The sequence below is a fragment of the Aquarana catesbeiana genome, linkage group LG09 (genome assembly GCF_042186555.1).
Source record: "Aquarana catesbeiana isolate 2022-GZ linkage group LG09, ASM4218655v1, whole genome shotgun sequence".
Taxonomy (NCBI): domain Eukaryota; kingdom Metazoa; phylum Chordata; class Amphibia; order Anura; family Ranidae; genus Aquarana; species Aquarana catesbeiana.
The window spans coordinates 284,380,663-284,403,446 of NC_133332.1; the positions used below are offsets into that span (position 1 = coordinate 284,380,663).

The 22,784-nt window shown below is 44.4% G+C and overlaps 1 protein-coding gene across 1 annotated transcript in view; it reads left to right on the forward strand.

The window, feature by feature from the left end:
* Positions 1 to 22,784, forward strand: part of PSMB7 (proteasome 20S subunit beta 7) — a 106,457-nt gene that overhangs the window by 10,918 nt on the left and 72,755 nt on the right. The gene's annotated exons all lie outside the window — the stretch shown is intronic.

Sequence of the window (22,784 nt, forward strand, 5' to 3'; positions counted from 1 at the left end):
TTTGGCAAGAATGATTCTTCATGAATCCATGCTGGTTACTGCTAATGATTGCGTTCTCATTACTAAAATCTTGTATATAGTCCCTTCTCATCCCCTCCAAGAGCTTGCATACAATTAATGTTATGCTAACTGGTCTGTAATTACCAGGGATGTATTTTGGGCCCTTTTTAAATATTGGTGCTACATTGACTTTTCTCCAATCAGCTGGTACTATTCCAGTCAGTAGACTGTCAGTAAAAATTGGGAACAATGGTCTGGCAATTAGTTGACTGAGTTGCCCAAGTACCCTCGGATGCAAGCCATCTGTTCCCGGTGATTTATTAATGTTGAGTTTCACAAGTCTAATTTTAATTCTGTCCTCTGTTAACCATGGAGGTGCTTCCTGTGTTGTGTCATGAGGATAAACACTGCAGTTTTGGTTACTGAAGCCCCCCGATTCCCTCGTGAAGACTGAGAAGAATAAATGCAATACCTTTGCCATCTCCCATCCTTTGTAACCAGATGTCTCTCATCATTCTTTATGGGGCCAATAAGGTCTGTCTTCCCTTTTTTACTGTTTACATACTTAAAGAATTTCTTGGGATTTTTTTTGCTCTCCTCCGCTATGTGTCTTTCATGTTCTATCTTAGCTGTCCTTATTGCTCCCTTACATTTCATGCTTTATAAAGTTTGAATGCTGATGATGATCCCTCAACCTTGTATTTTTTTTTTTTTTTTAAGGCCTTCTCCTTTACTTTTATATGCATTTTTACATTGGAGTTAGGCCATCCAGGACTTTTGTTCGCTTTTTTAAATTTATTATCCAATGGGATGCATTGGCTAATGCCCTTATTTAATATGCTCTTAAAGCAAACCCATCTCTCCTCCGTGTTCTTTGTTCCTAATATTTTATCCCAATTTATGCCTTCTAGCAAGGTTCGCAGTTTAAGGAAGTTGGCTCTTTTGAAACTCAGTGTCTTTGTATTCCCCTTATGTTTCCTATTTGTGTGATTTATACTGAAGCCAATTGACCTGTGATCGCTGTTTCCTAAATTTCCCCGTATATCCACGTCCGTGATCAGGTCTGTATTGTTGGTAATCAGTAGATCTAGTAATGCTTTATTTCTAGTTGGTGCATCTATCATCTGAATCATGAAATTTTCCTCAAGGACATTTAGGAACTGGCGAGCCTTAGACGAATGCGCGCTCCCCTCTGCCCAGTCTGTCTGGATAATTAAAATCCCCCATTATGATAACACTTCCCATCCTTGCTGCTAATCCAACTTGTGATAGGAAATCCGTCTCCCCCTCCTCCTTCAGGTTAGGGGGCTTATAGCATACTCCCAGTATTTTCCCCTTAGCTTCATCCCTTTGGAGCTCTACCAATAAGGATTCCACCTCCTCTCTAGCTCCCTTAGTGACGTCATCTCTCACATTCACGTGTACATTATTCTTGATGCATAGGCATACCCCTCCCCCTTTTTTACCCTCTCTGTCCCTGCCATAAAGGGTATACCCTTGAATGGTTGCCAGCCAATCATGAGAGCTGTTGAACCAGGTCTCTAAAATTCCCATAAAATCCAAATCCTCCTCGTACAACAGAATCTCTAGTTCACCCATCTTGTCCGCCAGGCTCCTGGCATTGGTGAACATGCCACGTAGTTTAGACCAGTCACATACTATTCTCTTATTGGGTGTTCCGAGATTGCAACTAGGACTTGTTACTATACTTACCTTGGGTTTATATGCTTTGGTCAACCTACCACTAATGCCCCAATACTACTTTCTGGAATATGTTCTGCGCTCACTATCTCTACCTCTGCCCCCTCCCGGTGGACTAGTTTAAAGACCCCTCTAACTTTTTGGCAATCTTTACTCCCAGCTGATCTGCACAGTCCGTCCCTTCTATAGTACTGGTGGTAAACTGAAAAGTCGGCCCAGTCCTCCAGGAACCCAAACCCCTCCTTACTACACCAGCTCCTACATAGTACATAGTTGGTAAGGTTGAATAAAGACACCAGTCCATCCAGTCCAACCTGAAAACCACTCCTCAGCCACTTGTTTACTTCCCTAATCTCCCTCTGCCTTTCTGGTGTGGCTCAATGTACCGGTAGTATTCTTGAGACTACTACCTTGGAGGTCCTTTTCCTCAATTTAGCTTCCAAGTCCCTAAAATCGTTCTTTAAGACACTCCATCTGCCTCTGACTTTGTCATTGGTGCCAACGTGCACTATGACAGCTGGGTCTTCCCCAGCCCCTCCCAGTAATCTGTACACCAGATCCATGATGTGCCGAACCCAAGCGCCCGGTAAACAACATACAGTTAGGCTCTTCAGGTCTTTTGTTACAGATTGGCCTCTCTGTCCTTCTAAGAATTGAGTCCCCTACCACCAGAATCTTTCCTTTCCCTTTGCTAACCCCCCCCCCCTCCCCCCCACTCTAACTGGAGGAGTTCTTCCCCCGGCTGCTAGGAGAGTCCCTCAGCTCCAGCAGTGCTGGTCCCTAACTGGTTTCGGCAATATCACCCAATGGAGCGTACTTATTGGGATGCTCCAGCCCTGGATCAGCCTCCCTGGCACTTTCCCCTCTACCATTCCTTACTGTCACCCATCTACTCTTTCCTAGTGCCTGCACCTCTTTGTCTCCATCCACCTCTGTGCTGGCACCTGCCGTGTAAGTTCCTGGCTCTCCTTTAGTATGGAGGGTCTTCCCAGTGCTGACAGATTCAGAACCTGGGCTTCCAGGGAAACAATGTGCTTACATTTTTCACAGCAGTATTCGCCCTCGATTGGATGATCAAGGAACGCATACATGCCGCAAGATGTACACTGAGTCGCATCTCCACACCTGCCGGGCATCGTACCTACTAATTTAATGAGGATTGGGGATTATACCTTGTCCAAATGACTTAACAACTAGCTTCCTTACACTAATAGCCATATTGGATTTTACAGAAAATTACAGCGCTGCTCATTGCAAAGGAAAGGTAATCTTTAATAACATTCATTTACAATATGACTTGTGTTGCAAGTCAAACTATATATATTTTTTTTTAATTTGCTTTTTTTTTTTTTCCCATGAAAGTGGAGTTGGCTTTTAAACAAATTGTAACAAATTGAAAAATAATGGGTTACTGTTGTATGATTCTGTGTTAAAATGCTAATTGTGTATCTGTCTAAGTGATCCCTAAAGTGGTAATTTATTTTCTTCGTTTTCAGTAGAATAGGAATGGTTTTGTCACGTTGGTATTGTCTCTTTCTGCGCTGGGGAGATCACCCCTCTATTTGTCCTGGTGAGCATTGGCACAGAGACACAAAACGAGGGGGAAATCCAAAAAATGTAAACTCGTCAGAGCAAGAAATGAGGAGGAAAATCCAATGGGGGGGAACCTGTTTAACTCTCTGAGATGGGAATTGTGTCCACCTTGGAGAGATTTCATCCCATTTCTTGTTTTCTCTCTAGGACAGCAAATAAAGGGAAGCATCCCTAGAGGAACAGATGAGTGAGTAGAAGTCTGTTTATTGGAGGAGAGCAGGCTGAGCTCCCAGCACAGCTAGGGAACTGACCATGCTGTGCTCTCATGCCTATTGTAGGTATATAATAGGAAAGCAGGGGACCTATCAGGAACAGGAGGGATTTCACAGAAAGCAAGCGATACAAAGAGAAATGAATTCTTTTTCATACAGTTACATGGTACAGCAGGCACATATCATACTTGTTAAAACGGCAACTTTGTCACTAAATACCTTGGATTGTCTACTTTCCAAAAAGGGGCCATTTGAGGGGTATTTGTACTGTCCTGGCATTTTAGTGCCTCAAGAAATGAGACGGTCAGTACACCAGGACTAATCAACTTTCAAATATACAGTATATATACCATAGACTGATAACATTGTAGAGTGATAGCTTTCACATAGGCCAGAAATTATACACAAATTTAACCACTTCAGCCCCGGAAGGTTTTACCAACTTAATGACCAGGCCATTTTTTGCGATTGGGAACTGCGTTACTTTAACTGATAATTGTGCGGTCGTGCGACTCTGTACCCGAATAAAATATGTCCTTTTTTTCCCCACAAATAGAGATTTCTTTTGGTGGTATTTGATCACCTCTGCTTTATTTTGTATTTTTTGTGCTATAAACAAAAAAAAGTCAGACTATTAAAAAAAAAAAAAAAAAAAAAAAATATATATATATATATATATATATATATATATATATATATATATATATATATATATATATATATATATATCTCCATACCCGCCGATCGGCTCTCGCTGTGTGTAGTCACTGCAGGAGTGATGCGCGCCCCCTACCCAGAAATGTTGGATTACGTATATATACGTGATCCGGCGGACCTGAACTGGTTAATCTGTTTGTAAGTGATATATTTAAAGGGGGTGTCTAACATGGAACATGATTTGGCATGCTGGAAGATTGATCAAAGCAGCGGGAACTGTAATTTAATGTTCCTGAATGAAAACGAATGCATCTAGGGAAAAAAAATCCACTGATGGAGTTCAATATTGTGGCCAGCACTACAGAGGATTAAAGATTTGGGGGTACCTATTTTAGATGATTGCAAAACGGTGTGGCCAGGCAGCTGGGAAAGCAAATAGAATTGTAGGATGTATCACTAGAGGAATTACTAGCAGGAGGAAGGAGGTTCTGATTCTTCTATATGGATCTTTAGTGAGACCTCATTTAGAATACTGTGTTCAGTTCTGGAGATCTCACTTACAAAAAGATTGATAGGATAAAACGAGTCCAGAGATGGGTAACAAAAATAGTGAAAGGTCTGGGGGATAAAACATATCAGCTTAGACTTCAAGTAGAAATAAAAGCAAAATGTTGTTTATCATTTTGGATAGAGTAAGGGAGTTTTATAACCCGTCAGTTTATTAAATTTTTTGCCATCTGTGTTCCATTGGGAAGATTTCCCTTAGTTTCCTGTCCCATAATGATCTCCTGTTTACTTGGCGGCCTCTGTAATAGGAAGTCCCATCTCCTGGGCCGCCCTTGGACCACTGTTCTGTCTATCAAAGGGGATTCTCACTGTATGAAATCTGTTGGTGCTCGTCCCGCCCCCCTCCCTATCCTCTCTAGGCTGCAGATGGGCATCATTCAGGCTGCACTGATGGCTATGGTGAGGCTGCATTGATGTGGACTGATGAGGCTGCAGATGGGCATTGATCAGGCTGCATTGATGGCAATGGTGAGGCTGCAGATGGGCACTGACCCTTATTTTGCTTCAAAGTTCCTTATTTAAAATTTAAGTTTTTTTTCCTGAAACTTCTCTCTTAAAATGAATGTGCGTGTTATACGCCGATAAATACGGTATATATACTTTACCTCTCTCATTCTGGGACGACGCCCCCAGTCTCACTGCCATCCCTGGGACACGGCACGGCCCCAAGCTCGGTAAAGAGCCGATGACGTGTCTCTTTACCCATGTTGTCAGCTGCGTCCAATCACAGCTGATCACATGTAAACAAGGAAGTGCCGGTAATCTGCTCTCCTCACCTTACACTAACAGTGTGTGAGAAGAGGAGAGCCGATCAGAGGCATCTCTTAAAAGGGGAGACTGTACAGATAATCAGGGCACTGATCATCAGTGCAGCCCCAACAGTGACCAGAAGTGATGCCAATCTGTGCCCATTAGTGCCATCTCATCAGTGCAACCTCATCAGTGCGCATTAATGAAGGAGAAAAATCACTTATTTACCAAATTTTCTGACAACCTAACTTTTTTTTTTTTGGGTACAGTGTTGCATGACGGCGCAATTGCCATTCAAAGTGTGACACCGCTAAAAATTGGCCTGGGCAGGAAGGGGGTAAGCGTGCCTAGTATTGAAGTGGTTAATGTATACAGTCTTAAAGTTCAGTGTGGCTTGCACATGCCCGGTTGTAAAGCCACGGCCCGGCGCCCACAGTTAGAATGCTGCGGGGAGGAGCGGGGCTTCATGCTCCTGCATCGCTGGACGGTGGAACAGGTGAGTGTTTGATTATTAAAAGTCAGCAGCTACACACTTTGAAGCTGCTGACATTTAAATGGGTGGAAATCCGCTTTAACAGTAATTGGTTTCAAGCATGCTTGTGACAAACATAAATCTATACTCGCACACAAACTTAAAATAGATGAGATAAAAAATTTGGCAATTGGATGGACCACTTGGTCTTTTTCTGCCGTAACTCTTCTATGTTTGACCCTGAGCAGTGGCGGTGGCCAATGTGATCCATGTTCTGAATGCATGTTACCCTTAGTACAAAGGTTTACGTGCCTACTAAATGTAATTAATTTGTTTTTTATATTACCACTTAAAGACTGCCCACCGCATATATACTAGGGGTGCTGAAATTAATCGTTGCATCGCGATTCGGGTGTCCCCGATGCGGCATCGATGCATAAAAAACGGAAAATCGATGTCCGATGACGTCAGTAGTAGCCCCGCCCCTCCCGGGAAAGCGCTCGAGCATATTTTTAAAATGTCTTTATTTTAATAAATGTGTTACAATTGATGCTGTGCCCCCGCTGTATGTGCTTTTTAAAAAACAATGTCACTTCATACCGAACTTCGCCGGTATACGATCATGTGACTCCTGGCCCGCCCCGCCCCTCTCCGCTCTCCTCTCCGCTTCCGTCTCCTGAGTCCTGACGTCAGCGGGGATTTCTCAGTCCCGCCCGCCTCTCTTCTGATACGATAACTATAGTCAGCGGGCGGGACTGAGAATTCCCCGCTGACGTCAGGACTCAGGAGACACGTGAGCGGAGAGGGAAGAGGAGAACGGAGAGGGGCGGGACGGCCGGGAGTCACATGATCGTATACCGGCGAAATTTGGTATGAAGTGACATCGTTTTTTAAAAGCACATACAGCGGGGGCACAGCATCAATTGTAATATATTTATTAAAAGAAAGTAATTGTGGGGGGTCAGTGATGGCTGCGTTTGGCGGGCACAGGTGGCTGCGTTTGGCGGGCACAGGTGGCTGCGTTTGGCGGGCACAGGTGGCTGCGTTTGGCGGGCACAGGTGGCTGCGTTTGGCGGGCACAGGTGGCTGCGTTTGGCGGGCACAGGTGGCTGCATTTTGGCGGGCACAGGTGGCTGCGTTTGATGGGGGAGGTGCAGTATTTTTCAGTTTGTTTGCGCTCCCCAAAAAAATTTTGAGCACCAGCCGCCACTGGTCAGCACAGAGACAGTACAGGGAACTTCACAGTGCATCTTCTGACTTTTAATAAAAAGACACTCACCTGTCCCACAATCCAGCGACGTGGCCACCCAAACCCTCCCTTCTCTCCCCCGCCTGTCCACAGCGCTGGCAATACTACTGTGGGCATCCGGCTGTGACAGCTTGCAGCTTCACAGCCGGGTGCGCATGTCTCACTGCGCTGTCCTGCATAGCCGGGCAATCTTTTGGGAACTGTGATGTGTCCCAGAAGATTGCAGGGTGGAAGGGCCACCTAGGCGGCCCAAGCGGAAGTGGGAGCTCGTCGGTAATCGTGATGCATCGCCGAATCGAATCGTTGATCAGATAATCGTAATCGAATCGTGAGACCAGTGAAGATGCGCAGCCCTAATTTATACTACGACAGGGTGGCTCTGTTGCGCGAAACAACGTACCTGTACTTTGTTTCGTTCAATAGATACTGTGGGCATGCCCACCCGATGCATGGCAACGGTGCCAGTCAACGTGTGCGGTGGACCCCCCCCCCCCCCCCCCACAGTTAGAAAACACTCGCAGGGAATTTAACCCTTTTAATCGCCCATGATGTTAACCCCTTCCCTGCCAGTGTCATTTATACAGTGATCAGTGCATTTTCTTAATCGTACATCACGGGACACAGAGCCATAGTAGTTACTATGTGGGTTAGAGGCCACCTTCAGGTGATAGACACTGGCACACCCTAAGACTGGAAGTCAACTCCCTATATAACCCCTCCCACTACTGGGAGTACCTCAGTTTTTTTCGCCAGTGTCTTAGGTGTTGGTCACAAGTAAAGATGTGCTGTGCTGAGCTCCACTGGAAGATTCCTTTGCTGGGGCAGGCTATGCAACCGGATCCAATCAAAGTGTCTTTTCTAGGCCGAATTGAATGGTACTTGAGCCTCGTGTCCAAAGAAACGAGGTTTTGCCTGTAACGCTTCTCTTTTTAGAGAGCTGGACCCCGGGATCCAGTGTTTTGGTATTTTCAACCATAAAGTTTCACTGGTGGGGTGCTTTACAGGTCCAGTAGTGTGGGTTCCCCGGCGGTCCCCGGTTCCTGAAGGTTTTGTAATGGAGCCCACCGTGAGGGGTAAAGATTGGGTCTGTTGGTTTACCACAGAAATCCCTGCGGTGGGAAAGGAACGTGGAGGTTTCTAAGGAATTTTTAAAGTTTTTCCTATGAAATCTCTTTTTTTTTTAAAAAAAAGTAAATCTTGTCATGCCTAAGAGTCACCACTGGGGGCTGTATAGAGCACGTACCTTATCATGCTTCCTCAAAGATCACGCTGTGCAGGCAGCAGGCTTCCCTCCGGCGAGCAGCTCAGACCTCCGGTAAGATTGGGGGGGGGGGGGGGGGGGGGGATTTTCTTCCACTAATCACCCCCCACCTGGACAAAGCTCTCGCCCTCTCCCTGGATAGGGGGAAGCCTAAAATGATCCGTTTTTTCCACCACCCCTGCATGGCTGCTTGTCTCAGGTCTTCTCCTCGCCATTCCCTCCCCACACACATGCCGATCCCGCTGGATCGGAGGCCCGCACTCGCACGGGAAAACCCTCTTTTTGAAAAGAGGGGAGGGGCTTAGCGTGGCGTTGGCGTCCTGTAACGTCCAATAAAGGGAGTATGTTTAAAAACTCAATTTTTGCTGGCTGCAGATGTCGGCGGGACACAAGAGCAAAAAGGGGCATGTAAGAGGTTTGGTGACACAGGCATTCCCTTGACAGATTTACTAATAGCATCAGGCTGATCATTAATAGCAGCGACAGTAACTGAACTATTGCTCAAGCAGTGGATGCGATTTCTTCTGGTAGTACCTCTGCATTTGTGCATCGGGCTATGGTCAGAAGGGGAGCTAGAAACACCCCAAAAATGGGCTTAAGAGGAACTTCTTCAAGCTCAAAAAAGCCTAAAACCATCTCTAAAAAAAAAATGGCATCCTCCCCTGAGAATTCTGAGGTGGCTGGTCAGAGTGAAGCATCTGGGCCGTCAGGTGCTGCAACTGTTTCCAACACTGCAGCACCTGTCTATGTTACTGAAGAGGTTTTTTTCCTCAACCATATTGGGTTTGGAGCAGAGAATAGCGGCTTTAATCGCATCCCAGAATGGGACTAAGCGCGATGGGTCCCCTTCTTTTACCCAGGACCCTCAAACTGAGGACCCGGGGGCAGGAGATGATGAATTTCTCTCAGGGGACCAGGAAGAGGCTGATGACTCCTCTTCTGAGGGGTCAAATGTGGAAGGATCAGGTTCACAACCTGAAAGATTGATGGTACAATCTCTTACTGAATTGGTCCGCTCCACATTCATGCTACCTTTATCTGAGTCGTTCGATAAGCCTACTTCTTGTTTGAGTTCGCTAAAGCCTCCCCAAGCTATTGATGCTTTTCCTATCCATTATTTGCTGGAAAAGCTTATGTATTCTGAGTGGGATCACTCAGATAAGCAGTTTTACCCTCCTAAAAAGTTTTCAACACTTTATCCTATGGAGGAAAAAAATGTAATAAAAAATGGGAAATTCCAGCAATATGCTATGTCTTCTGTGAATAAAAGTTTGACTTTCAAACCGGTAGACAATGCTCAAATGTTTAAGGATCCAACGGATAAGAAGTTTGGAATTCCTATTAAAAAACACTTTTTCTCTGGCAGGTTCAGTAACTCAGCCTACGCCGGCAGCAATTGGTGTATGTCAATCCTTGAGAGACCAGTTTAAACAGGTACTCATGATTATTCCTGATCAGCAGGTCCAAGAGTTGGCCGAGCTACCAGGGGCGTTATGTTTTGCAATAGCTGCTTATAGGAAACTCTATTCTCCAGGCCTCACGCCTTAAGCTTGGGCTGGTGCATGTGCGTAGAATACTATGGTTAAAAAATTGGTCAACCGAAACGCCATGCAAAAAACTCCTGGCTAGTTTTCCCTTTCGTGGTGAATGGCTGTTGATCTGGATAAATACATCCAAAGAATTTATAATGGAAAGAGATTCCCTTTTACCAGTTGGGAAAAGGAGTAAGCGTATTTCATTTAAACAAGCTTCTTCTCCAGTGCCAGGGGCATCAGCCTCCAGGCAGTCCCGACTGCCTCCACCATCAAATTCAAGAGGTAAACCTCCGAGTCAACCCCAGGGACAAAAAAGGTCCTGGTCAGGAAGCCTACAAAATGGAGTACTGAGGCCTCCTTAAGAAGGGGCACGCTCGCTCGAGTGGGGGGAAGACTTCTGCAGTTCTCAAGGATCTGGCAGTAAGAGTGTCGAGACAAATGGGTGGCCTCCTCAATAGCTGTAGGATTCAAACTAGATTTCCGAGAGTCCCCGTCTCCTCGTTTTCTCAGATCAAACGTTCCTAGGGATCTGGGAAAAAAGAAGTCTCTCTTTCAAGCATTGGACCATCTATCGGTGGTCCCCATGGATATCGGTGGCCCCCATGGAAGAGCATGGAAGGGTTTTATTCATAGCTTTTTATGGTACTAAAACCAAATGGGGATGTCAGACCCATTCTAGATCTCAAAGATCTAAACCGGTTTTTGAATAGCCGCTCTTTTCGCATGGAGTCAATCCGATCAGTAGTCTCCATTCTACACGATGGAGAACTTCTAGCGTCAATCGACATCAAGGATGCTTACCTCCCATGTACCTATTTTTCCCGCTCACCAAAAATATCTACGCTTCAAGATAGAAAATCTTCATTTTCAGTTTGTAGCTCTGCCTTTCGGTCTAGCTACTGCACCTCGAGTGTTTACAAAGGTCCTGGCTCCTTCGCTAGCCAGATTAAGGGCTCAGGGTATAACGATACTAGCTTACTTAGACAATCTGCTCTTGATAGACCAGTCGGTAGCCAGCTTAGACCAGAGTTTGGTCACCACAGTCAGCTACCTGGAATATCTAGGTTGGATTCTCAACCTAGAAAAATCTTCCTTAAAACCATCAAGGAGATTGGACTTGGGTCTGATCATAGATACAGCTCAGAAGAGGGTGTTCTTGCCCCAGGCAAAGATCAGTGCCATAAGGGAACTGATTCAGGTGATCAAAGCAAAGAAGAATCCTATTCGACTTTGCATGAGATTGCTGGGGAAAATGATGGATTCATTTGAGGCCGTTCCTTTTGCTCAATTTCATTAGAGACAAATGCAAAACAGTATCCTATCGGCTTGGAACAAGAAGGTCCAAGTTCTAGACTTCCCAAAGCGTTTGACTCCAAAGGTGCACCAGAGCCTCAGTTGGTTAATAGCCAAGAATCTGCAGAAGGGAAAATCCTTCCTACCAGTTACCTGGAAGGTAGTAACAACAGATGCCAGCCTTTTGGGTTGGGGAGCAGTCCTGGAAGAAGCGACTGTCCAAGGGAAATGGTCCAAATCAGAAATGACCTTGCCCATCAATATTCTAGAGATTCGGGAAGCACACATGGCCCTGAGGGCCTGGATGTTCAGGCTACGGAATTGTCCTGTCAGGATCCAATACGACAATGCCACAGGAGTGGCCTATATCAATCACCAAGGGGGCGCGAGAAGTCGTGCGGCCCAGAGAGAGGTGAATCATATCCTTACTTTGGCAGAAAACAATATACCCTGCTTATCAGCAGTCTTCATTCCAGGGATAGAGAATTGGCAGGCGGAGTACTTGAGTCGCCAGCAGTTGTTCCCGGGACAATGGTCTCTTCACCCCAACGTCTTTCTGACAACATGTCAAAAATGGGGAATTCCGGACGTAGATCTGTTTACGTCCAGGTTCAACAAAAAGGTAGACAACTTTGTGTCAAGAACGAAGGATCCACAGGCATGCGGATAAGATGCCTTGGTATTTCCGTGGAATCGGTTTTCACTGATTTATGCATTCCCTCCTGTTCTGCTGCTTCCACAACTTCTTTGCAGGATCAAGCAGGAAGGAAAAAGGATGGAAAGTTGGTGATTCTTGTGGCCCCAGCGTGGCCCAGGAGATCTTGGTATGCAGAAATCGTAAAGATGGAGGTAGGGCTTTCGCAAGGTCCGGTATTCCATCCTACCTTACAAACGCTAAATTTAATTTAGTTTTTTTTTTATAGGCTTACCTGTAGGTAAGAATAACAAAGCAGGGTTTACAGCCTATTTAACTGGGGTTGATTTCTTTTGTTGACAAGTGAATGTTATTGAATAAGGTGATGATGTATTTAAAGTGGAAAACCAAAACGTGAAACGCTGCAATTCATAAACAAAGTGAATAAAGATTAATCCTAAAAATTAGCAAATTCAGATGTGCATATAAACCTAATACGAAGAACATCAAATCATGTGCAACAAACCCCAAAAAATACATATGCATGTTAATAAAATATGGTGCATAAAAAAACTAGAGACCAAGGTAAACTGCAAAATTCAGGAATTAGCTGAATTTAAATAGACATGGGGATCTTATAGGCATAAAATCCTTAGAGTAAACTAAATTAGATGTCCTTTTTAAATAAAGAATGGAGGTGAATCGCAATGATAGAAAAGGAGTCCTAAAGTTCAGTGCAGAGGTGTCAACAGAAGAAGCTCAAAACCAGAAATCCAAGGAAGGATCACGCCACCCGGTTGTAGCAGGCAGGGGCTTACCGAAAATATGACTGCTAGTAAATAGTGGTCAAAACACAGTTTTGGTTGACAATGAAATCCTCAAGCCCCTTCGCCACATACTCTGAACATCAATCATACAGCCTTAAGATGTATCTCGTGGACTCCTGCTTATCCGACAAGGGCAGCAGTTCCCAGCCAGGCTAATCAATCTCATCAGTCATCACACATGAAAGTGAAACAAAACACTAACCATAGTGAAGTCCCGTTCATATAATAATAGAAGTATTTAAAATTACTGCACTAAGCATGTACGATGCTTTTTATTTACGCTTAGTATTGAACTGTAACTAAAACTATTTTTGTTTTGTCACACGTAAATGGGTATTCAAAGTTTAAAATGCCTTCCCCCTATTCATTAACATTTACTTGTCAACATAGGAAATCATCCACTGTGAAAAAAATTCTAACCTCCGGGGATGTAGAGACCTGCCCAGCTATATATAACATAACTTGACCTAAAATGAGCCAGCAACTTGCTGTGAATGCACTTAGACATGAAGGCATACAATTGTCATGCTTTTTTTTTTTTTTAAAGGTCTTTTTTTGGCTCCCTTACATATGTTGTGTGTGTGACTGATGACCCTTCTTAAAGGTTTAATAAAGCCTGTTGCACGTGTTGGAATGTACACTTTGTACAGGTCAGTGATTCAGATTGGGAAAAGTCCTTCACTTGAGACCTCCCCACTTGTTATTTACATTGAAGGAAAAACGCATCCCCTGCTGATATTGTAGGTTTGCCCACTGATAAAGAAATTATCATTTTATAATTTTAATGGTAGGTTTATTTTAACAGTGAGAGACTGAATAACAACAAATCCAGAAAAACGCATTTCAAAAAAGTTATACCCGTATTTATCGGCGTATAACACGCACTTTTTTCCCCTTAAAATCAGGGGAAAATCGTGGGTGCGTGTTATACGTCGATCCCCGCTATTTTGTGAACTATCGGAGCGATCGCCGCCGACATTCACGTAGCGTGTATCTTTAAATATGGCGCCGCGGAGTTCGGAGGGACTCTGGGGCGCTCGTTCAGCTGAACGAGCGCCGCCGAGAACACAGTGACTGGGCGGAGCCGATATACACATAGCCGAGGGTTCTCGGCTCTTCTCGGCGCCGTTCACAGTCCCGCCCAGTCCCGCCATTGGACCTCTGTTATGTCCATCATAGGGACTGGGCGTGACTGAACGGCGCAGAGTAGAGCCGAGAACCCTCGGCTCCGCCCAGTCACTGTGTTCTCGGCGGCGCTCGTTCAGCTGAACGAGCGCCCCCGAGTCCCTCCGAACTCTGCGGCGCCATATTTAAAAATACACAGTGTAACTTGTGTATGTCGGCGGCGGTGTATGTTGGGGACATGGCTGCACTGGGGACAAGGCTGCACTGACCACTGGGGACATGGCTGCACTGGGGACATGGCTGCACTGGGGACAAGGCTGCACTGACCACTGGGGACAAGGCTGCACTGGGGACATGGCTGCACTGGGGACAAGGCTGCACTGACCACTGGGGACATGGCTGCACTGGGGCGAAGCTGCACTGACAAGGCTGCACTGGGGCAAAACTGCACTGACAAGGCTGCCGAGAACACAGTGACTGGGCGGAGCCGAGATACACATAGCCAAGGGTTCTCGGCTCTTCTCGGCGCCGTTCACAGTCCCGCCCAGTCCCGCCATTGGACCTCTGTTATGTCCATCATAGGGACTGGGCGTGACTGAACGGCGCAGAGTAGAGCCGAGAACCCTTGGCTATGTGTATCTCGGCTCCGCCCAGTCACTGTGTTCTCGGCGGCGCTCGTTCAGCTGAACGAGCGCCCCCGAGTCCCTCCGAACTCTGCGGCGCCATATTTAAAAATACACAGTGTAACTTGTGTATGTCGGCGGCGGTGTATGTTGGGGACATGGCTGCACTGGGGACATGGCTGCACTGACCACTGGGGACATGGCTGCACTGGGGACATGGCTGCACTGGGGACAAGGCTGCACTGACCACTGGGGACAAGGCTGCACTGACCACTGGGGACAAGGCTGCACTGACCACTGGGGACATGGCTGCACTGGGGACATGGCTGCACTGGGGACAAGGCTGCACTGACCACTGGGGACATGGCTGCACTGGGGACATGGCTGCACTGGGGACATGGCTGCACTGGGGACATGGCTGCACTGGGGACATGGCTGCACTGGGGACAAGGCTGCACTGGGGACATGGCTGCACTGGGGACAAGGCTGCACTGACCACTGGGGACATGGCTGCACTGGGGACAAGGCTGCACTGACCACTGGGGACATGGCTGCACTGGGGACATGGCTGCACTGGGGACAAGGCTGCACTGACCACTGGGGACATGGCTGCACTGGGGACATGGCTGCACTGGGGACATGGCTGCACTGGGGACATGGCTGCACTGGGGACATGGCTGCACTGGGGACATGGCTGCACTGGGGACAAGGCTGCACTGACCACTGGGGACATGGCTGCACTGGGGACATGGCTGCACTGGGGACAAGGCTGCACTGACCACTGGGGACATGGCTGCACTGGGGCGAAGCTGCACTGACAAGGCTGCACTGACAAGGCTGCACTGGACACAGATAACGCTGCATTGATGGGCATTTAAATGTAAGTTTTTTTTCCTTAAAATCCCCTCCTAAACTTGGGGTGCGTGTTATACGCCGATAAGTACGGTAAGTTGATTAGCATTTTAGTGAGTGAATTAAGTATTTGACCCCTTTGCAAAATATGACTTAGTACTTGGTGGCAAAACCCTTGTTGGCAATCACAGAGGTCAGACGTTACTTGTAGTTGGCCACCAGGTTTGCACACATCTCATGAGGGATTTTGTCTCACTCCTCTTTGCAGATCCTTTCCAAGTCATTAAGGTTTTGAGGCTGACATTTGGTAACTCAAACCTTCAGCTCCTTCCACATATTTTCTATGGGATTAAGGTCTTGGGACTGGCTAGGCCACTCCAGAACCCTAATGTCCTTCTTTTTGAGCCACTTCTTTGTTGCCTTTGGTCGTGTGTTTTGGGTCATTGTCATTTGGTCAGATAAGCGGAGCTTCCACTTTTGGATGGAACTCCGCCTTAAACCTAGTACACACGAACAGCTGGGTTGCATGAAAAAAAAACTGACAGCTCCAGTTGGGGCCGCTATACTAACCATGCAAGGCGATCTCCCCCACTAAGCTGTTGTGTTCTGACAGGGGGACCGAGCCCGCTAGAACATTCCGATCAACGCTCTCTGCCATTGGTTTTCCAACATGCACGTCCGACAGAAACTGGCCAGATGGCCGGCTTATGTTGGACAGACCAACACACACGGGCTGAATGTCAGCCATTTTTTAAAAATCTTTTATATTATTTGAACTGGCCGTTGTCTCCCGACATTCCACCTATGTGTACCCGGCTTTACTGAAGGGTAGCCCTGTGTGTGTTCTCTCATAATGCCAGTATATTTTTTTTATTCAATGCTCACTTTGATTTGAATGCATTTGCATCAATTATACTGTTTTTGCTTGTTTTTGTTTTTATTCTAATGGTATATTTTGCTTAGCTAAAAAGATTGATTCCCCTTAACAGTCTAAATAGTTTTGGGTGGGCATTCAATGTTGATGTTCATAAGGACTTATGTACTAGAGGGTAATGTGTTAAATCGCTTTCACTCCGAGCTCAGCAGTACCAAGTCTCCGAAGACTGGGAATGAACACATACCTCTATATACATCTTGTTGACAGCCAGTGGGGAGAAGAACTTAGACCCCACTGAACAGGAAACAATATTCAAACTGTGTTGACAAATGATAATGTTTCCAGTTCTCTGGGTTCCTACGCATCAGCCATTGTTCTAAGGCTTTACTTTACAGCAATGTGAAGGCTTGTCGGTATTTGAGATTGAATTGCTTCTCGTTGTGTTCATTTGTCTGACAAGAAAAAGCAAGCAGGGGAAAGGCTCTGCATGGCAGCTCCACCATGAAATATTTATACCAATTGTAGCAGCGGAACAGTTTAATTCTGCTAGAAATTTTCAGCAGCTCTAGGCAGACACCATACATCACTGCATGAAAGCAAATAGGAAAGTGTACATCATTTTAAAGTTTTAAGGAAAGGCCTCTGGCTTAGTGTCAAGCATCAGACTTTCGCAAATCAGTTATCTCGGACTACTTTTGGTTTTAGCAAGTTTGTAAAAAGGTGTCATATTAAAAGGAGCTTTGTGCCATTTACACAGATGAGAAATCGGTTTTATGAAGATAAATCTGCTTTATGTTTGGTAAAGTGAGTCCTTTTTCAGTGTATGACATTAGACTTGATTTAACACTTTACTCTTGTTCATGTTTTTAAATCATTAGAAGTTGTCTGCAGCACTTTATAGCACTATTGTACTTTTTATATATCAAAATGTCAATAATGACTGTTATTGCCCCACTACTCTAATTCAGACTTGCAGTGTAAAAGTTTGAATCTCATTGCTTACTTTGGGACTATAACCGAAAGGTGTTAGTAATGAGCAGGGGCGGACTGATAACTCATGGGGCCCCCGGGCAATAGGAGATTATGGGGCCCCCAGGCAATCAGAGATTATGGGGCCACACAGTATACACACACACAGTATACAATCACACAGTATACACATACATGTACACACAGTATACACAGACAGATGTAAAAAAAACACAGATTTATACATACTGTCCCTGGTTTTACTGAGGCTGGCAACCCTGATGGGGCCCCCTAGTGGCCTAGGGCCCCCGGGCAGTGCCCGAGTGGCTCAATGGTCAGTCCGCCCCTGGTAATGAGTAGGGATGAGCGACCCATACAAAGCTTGGTTTGCGGTAAGTCTGCAAACTCCAAACGTAGCACTGAACCCTTTCAAAATCTGTGGAAGGTGAATGTTGTAAAATGTTTTTTGCCTTTTGCAAGCAAGAGGTTTGTTTCATGCATCCTAAAAGTCAAGACTGATAAAAAACAGATTCCTTAACCCTCTTCCTGCCAGAGACGTGTTTTTATTTTTGAATTTTTTTTCTCCCATGCTCAAAAAATCATGTTACGCGCTTGTCGACCGGCTCACGCCTATATACATTGGCAGAAGGGCACGTACAGGCAGAATAACATACCTGTATGTTGCCTTTCGAGAAGCGGTTTGCGGGCACGCCCACCGCGACCTTCGTGAGTGTGATCGCGGGTCCCGCGGAATCGATGTCCGTGGGGATACCTGCGATCGTCTTGCAGAGAGGAAGAACGGGGAAATGCTGATGTAAACAAACATTTCCCCGTTCTGCCTAATGACACTGATCACCGCTCCCTGTAATCGGGAGCGGTGATCAGTGTTGTGTCACACATAGCCCCTCCCCCCCACATTTAGAATCACTCTCTAGGACACACTTAACCCCTACAGCTCCACCTAGTGGTTAACCCCTTCAGTGACAGTCACATTACACAGTAATCAATGCTTTTTTAAATGCACTGATCGCTGTATAAATGTGAATGGCCCCAAAATCACGCCAAAAGTGTCCGATCTGTCCACCATAATGTCGCAGTCACGATAAAAATCGCTTAAATCCTACAATTACTAGTAAAAAAAAAATATATATATATATAAATAAAAATGCCATAAAACTATCCCCTAATTTGTAGACGGCTATAACTTTTGCACAAACCAATCATACGATTATTGCGATTTTTTTTTTTTTTTTTTCCCAAAAATATGTAGAAGAATACGTATCAGCCTAAACTGAGGGGAAAAATGTTTTTTTATATATTTTTTGGGAATATTTATAGCAAAACGTAAAAAAATAATGCTTTTTTTTTTTTCTCAAATTTGTCGCGTTTTTTTGTTTATAACGCAAAAAATAAAAACCACAGAGGTGATCAAATACCAACAAAAGAAAGCTCTATTTGTGGGGAAAAAGGGATGGCAATTTTGTGTGGGAGCAACGTTGCACGACCGCAATTAAAGCAACGCAGTGCCGAATTGCAAAAGGTGCTCTGGTCATTGGGCAGCCAAATGGTCTAGGCTGGTTCACACCAAAAAAACGCACTCCAGATCCATTCTGGATGTGTTTTTGCATGCTTTTTTTTTTATACTATTCCAGATGCTTTTTTTTTTTCTTTCTTTCTTTTTTCACTGTACTGGGGTCCAGTGTATTTTTTATGCGTTTTTACTGTGTACCAGTACAGTCCAGTGCAGGAAAAATTCAGCATGTTCTACTTTTTTTTTTGTGGAACTGGAAAGCCCTGGAACTAACTGCACCGGTGTGAACTATGTAATCAAAAACCATATAACCTACTTTTGATGCAGAAAAAACACACTGGACCGCATGTGGTGTGAACTGGCCCTTAGGCTTGAAGATTACTTAAAACTCCAAACATTAAATATTTTCTGAAGGCAGACCATGTGGGGATCAAAATTTGTGCTAGTTACAATTTTATCACCTGATATGTGCATACATCCTTTTCATACATAGGTGCCCCTGATGGGTGTGCTACTGTTCATATGTATATGGGGGCGGGGAGCGCTCAAAATGATGTTTTCTTGTTTGCGGAAGGAGAGGTAAAGTGCTTGGGTACAACTTCATTTTTTGACACTTTTTTTTTCTTTCTAAAACTTCATATCACATAAAGATCAAAAAGTTCCCTATGTGGTATAATTTCTTTGTTTTATAGGTTTTCTTTAATGAGTTATCAGGGGTCTATTAGACCCCTGATGTCCCGCCTGCCCTCCATTAAAGCTAATGGAGCACAGATCATGCTCAATTTGTTTCTTCCCAGACCACAGTGGCCAGGGAAAGTGACATCAGAAACTGAAATTGAGCTGCTAAACATTAGTTCTGGGTTCTTCGCAGCTAGGGGATATTGGTGAAGGAATGTACTCTGGTCTCCCTCCATCCAGTGACATCTGCCATGTGACAGAGTCCAGAAGCATGGTGAGGGGGCACTCTTTCCGAGGTCAGAGAAAGCGATTGGGCAGCTATACAGCCATCAAATCACTTTAATCAGAAAGCCAGCAGTGAGGTTGTGAAATATACACACACTGCTAGCTGCTGTAGACTCTGCGAGTGTGTTTAAACCACCTCCACCACCGCCCGCATGCACTGATGTTCAATAACATGTCTAGAGCATACCTTAAATCTGTATGTGAAGTAATGCAACAGGTATGAGATAACACTGTCACAGAGCCATAAAAACAATGGGAAAAAAACGGTTTCACCTTTTAAAACCCATACGCAGTAAATCTCAAATTAAATAAAATAATGAACCAGTGAATTATATATATCCTACAGTGGATAATGAAAGTGCCTAGTGCACAACTTGGTATTTTTTAAAATACAAAAAGATATAAAAAAGCAGCAATGTAACAAAGTGATAAATGTTATAACTAATACGTGAATATGATACAAAACACTCAGTTTAAAGTGCCTGGTGCATAACTGTGTTTACAAACATAGACATTATCAAATAATAAATAGAAAAAGTGCTCCTGTGCAATAATAAAGTGTCCAAACACGTCATAAATGACCGTGCTGAGAATAAGCAACAGTGCAGAGGGTATGTGACAAAGTGCTCATGTGCATATAAATTGCATCCAGCTGCGTCACTGATAACATGATAAAATTCAGTGTAATTCAGGAACAATAACTGTGTAATCCAAGATGTGCTAGGGTGTCTTCACTCCCCCTTAGGTAGTAGATGCTCACCTTAGAGCGTGCGACTTTGCGATTAAGCTAAGTCAAAGCACACATGTGAATCACCTCTGGGCTCTTTAAATAACAGGCTCCTGGGTTCCTCAGCATAATCATCTGGGATATATGAAAGGAAAAACTCGATAGTGCAATGAGGTTTTAACAATTTATTTAACTAAAGCGAAAATCCCCATCTGGGGTACTCGCAGAAATCAGGTGCGTCAGTGTACCATTCTATAATGGACATATAGCGGATTATACCAGGAAGCTATCGGGATAATACGAGCGTCCTCCTTAGCTTACAAGCTGTCTTGCCATGCTGTCCTGACCCCTCCCCAACGCGTGTCGATGCAGGGATGACGCATCTACTTTAGGGGAAAAAAAAGTAGTAACTTCCCCTTCCTGAACCAAACCAGGCCACATGCCTTTTAACATTGGGGCACACAACTCACCTGTTTGCTTATATGAGCTGCAGGTCGGGAATGATTCTGCTCGTTGGACTTAAGTAAATAAGAGCACAAGTTTGGAGGATGCCCAAGCCCATTTCTAATTGGGGAGGATACCCTGCAAGGCGAAGGGGATGGGCCGTAAAGCTGCAGCAACTAAATGACAAGTCCCCCCTCCCGGATGGTTTTACAAACTGCAGCCAGTGATTTGCACTGACAAACTGACTTGTTTTTTGGCCAATTCAGTGAACTGTAAATAGGCCAGGTTCAGGTCAGACTATGATATCTCTGCCTATAAGAGGTTTTTTTGTTACAATATTTGACATGACGGTGTATGTTTAGAAATTTCTCCAGGATACTTAATATTTAAGGTATTAAAATCTCGGTTCTAATTGGGGTAGGGCTGAAACAATTAATCGATTACTATTTTCATAATCGATTAATCGGCCAGTAACATAATGAGGTTAAAAAAAAAAACTAAAATGAGCCCTTTATAGTACAAAAAGAGCAAATAATCGCTACTGTAAATATTACTTTCACAGTTCTACAGTAAAAAAAAAAACCCTTACAGTAGTGATTATCTGCTTATTTTTTTTTTTTTTTTGTACTATGTAGGGCTAATTTTTAGTTTTTTTTTTTTTTTTACCCCATTATGTTACTAAACGTGTTAGACCTGGTTCACACCTATGTGTGTTTTGGTGCTTTTTGCAGAAACGCACTACAGTTGATTTACATGGTTTCCTATGGGACAAGTTCACAATTATGCTTTTTTCAGCCGCTGCGCAAAACAGTGCTTTTTTATGGTTCACTATACTTCAATGGAGAAGCTGCAGAAAAGCATGTAATGCGTTTTTGCAGCAATTTGTGTTTTTTAATCTGCCCAACAACAAATTGGCCAAAAGAAAGCAAAAACGCAAATTGCAACAAAATCGCGTGCGCAAAAATCAAAACGCACTGCAGAAACAGATCAAAAGCAAACTGTTATGCCTTATGCTGGCACAGGGATCAATTTTCAGAAGAGAATATTCATACGCAAAATCTTTGTACATTCGCTGAATGAAAGAATGTTGGTTTGAAATTTTCACTTGTTTTTAACATTCCTGTTTTTAAAATGAATGTAATTTCTGAAGGAAAACCACATACACTGTCTGAAAATTCTTTTGACCAAGAAGTTCTCTATTTCCAAATTTTCCCATCACTGTGGTTGAAAATGAATGTCGATTTGACCCCACTAACGATTAGAAAATCGAACAAACATTCTTAAAATGTATTTATTTTTTTTTTTTTAAGGAAGACATTGTTTCTTAAATAAAAAAAAAAAAAAAAAATGATGTCTGATATTTACCAGATTCAACCTTTAATTGTATATACAGTATATATCCTCTAATAGTATATACAGTATATCTCTTCTAAGACCCCTTTCACACTGGGGCGTTTTGCAGGCGCAACAGCGCTAAAAATAGCGCCTGCAAAGCGCCATGAAAGAGCCGCTGCTGTGTCTCCAATGTGAAAGCCCCGAGGGCTTTCACACTGGAGCGGTGTTCTGGCAGGACGGTAAAAAAAGTCCTGCTAGCAGCATCTTTGGAGCGGTGAAGGATCGGTGAATACACCGCTCCTGCCCATTGAAATCAATGGGGCAGTGCGGCTATACCGCCAGCATAGCTTTGCGGTGGTTTTAACCCTTTCTTGGCCGCTAGCAGGGGGTAAAACCGCCCCGCTAGCGGCTGAATACCGCCGCTAAAATGGCTCTAAAAATAGCACCATTTTTACCTCCAACGCCCGCACCACGCCAGTGTGAAAGGGGCCTTATAGTATATACAGTATATCTCTTCTGTCATTCTCAGAGTGGATTAGAGATTTTGCTCCCTAACCATATAGTTGGTTATTTATATTTACCATTTA